The 1,869-nt window shown below is 44.7% G+C and overlaps 1 non-coding gene across 1 annotated transcript; it reads left to right on the forward strand.

The window, feature by feature from the left end:
- Positions 1–1,283: 1,283 nt before the first annotated feature.
- Positions 1,284–1,419, forward strand: LOC119921617. Its single transcript, XR_005448563.1, has one exon. It is a non-coding gene; the product is annotated as a small nucleolar RNA SNORA7 (small nucleolar RNA).
- Positions 1,420–1,869: the final 450 nt, after the last annotated feature.

Raw genomic sequence — 1,869 nt, forward strand, 5'->3', positions numbered from 1 at the left:
CGGTGAGACAGGCAAGATCGAGGCACAGTGCAGGTGATCCAGGGCTGTGTGTTAGTGGTATGAGTGCAACAAAGGAATAGGGGAGCGATTGAGTTTATTTCAGGAAAGAGGGTCACGTTGAGAACATCTGGTCATCAAGAGTGAGTAGATCGGGTATGGAGGCTAAATAGGGTGTGATAAGTGGAGAGAGTTGGATGGGGTCGAGAGATCAGAGGTCTCTATACGGAATAGCCCAGATTTATGGGTTGGAGGTGTGTGGTAGAGGAGGCAAGTGAGAAGTTTGTGATTAGAGAGAGGGATTTCAGAGTTGGTGAGGGTAGAGATTGTGCAGTGGTTAGTAATGATGAGATTGAGAGTGTTTTTCTAAATTGGTGAGTGGGAAAGGTGGGATGGAGAAAAACTTTGGCAGAGTGGAGAAGTGATAGAAGGAGTATGGCAGAAGGGTCATCAGGAACATCTATGTGGATTTTGAAGTCTCCAAGGATCAGAGTTGGCATGGAGAAAAAGAGAAGGACCGTGAGAAAGGGATCACGATGATTAAAGAAGTTGGCAGTGGGAGCTGGGGGAGCAGTAGATGACAGCTACTAGACTGTTGAATGGGTGGTAGAGGTGGATGACATGGGCTTCAAAGAATGGGAAAGAAGGGAAGGCGGAGACGGGAGTGAAAGTGGCAATGGGGCACGAGAAGGAAGCCAACACCTCCTCCTTTACTGGTATGCCTGGGGAAGTGGGAGAAGAAGAGGCCCTCTCTGCAGAGAGCAGCAGGGGAAACCGTGTCGTGTGGGGAGAGCTAGGTTTCAGTGATGTGATGAGGAGGAGTGACTGAGACAGAAACAGGTCAAGGTTGAAGGGGAGCTTCCCCATGATGGTAGCTAAATTTATTTTTTGGATTAGGGTTAAGCCTAGGGCTTCTGAAGAGTTAAAAGTAGGGTTTGGGTTAGGGTTAGATGAGGGTAGGGGTAGGGCTAAACCGAAGGTTAAAGTTAAGTTTAGGTTTATGGGTAGGTTTAGTATTATGGTTATAGTTAGGGTGAACGTTCATGTTTAGGCTAGGGTTGTGGTTAGGTTTAGTGTTAGCTCTATGCCTAGATTTATGCTTAGAGTTACAGTGAAGGTTCAGGTAATGACTAGGGTTACTTTTGGGTATAGTGTTAGGGTTTGACTCAGGGTAAGGGTTAGGACTAAGTTTAGGGTTAGGGTTTGGGTCAGTGTAAGGCTAGGGATACTATATGGGTTAGGCTTAAGGTTCGGTTTTGTTTTTTTATTAGGGCTAGGTATGGGTTACCCTCTCAGCGTCGCATCTGGAGAGTTTCTAGTACTTTACCAGTCTCGACTACGGGAGGGAATCAAGCAGAGACATAACCATTCCATTCCTAGCTTAGGAAGTGGCTAGCGAGTGGAAGACAATTTGTTACATGTCAAAACTCACCCGAGCTGGGCAGCAGCATCATGGGAGACGGTCCAGAGCAGAGAATCAAGCTTATTGCATGAAAGGAGGCAATGGTAAAACACTTCCATATTTTTACCAAGATAACTCTATGGATACACTACCAGAACGTTTGCAGGTGGAGATTGGGTGTTCTGGGGGAGACGCTTAGAACAGTGCTTCGCACATAGTAAGCGCCTAACAAATACCATTATTATTATTATTATTATTTATTATTATTATTATTATTCATTATTATTATTATTATTATTATTTATCCAGGGTGTAGCTATGGGTCAGAGACTACTCGACAAGGCAAAATAAGGCAAGGTTTGGGTTAAGGTTGCAGTAAGTGTTACGGCTTGCCATAGGATTAGGGTTAAGATTTTGCTTAGAGATGGGTTTAAGTTTAGGGTTAGGGTTAAGGTTAGGGTTAGGGTTAG

The sequence above is a fragment of the Tachyglossus aculeatus genome (genome assembly GCF_015852505.1).
Source record: "Tachyglossus aculeatus isolate mTacAcu1 chromosome 12 unlocalized genomic scaffold, mTacAcu1.pri SUPER_6_unloc_3, whole genome shotgun sequence".
Lineage (NCBI taxonomy): Eukaryota > Metazoa > Chordata > Mammalia > Monotremata > Tachyglossidae > Tachyglossus > Tachyglossus aculeatus.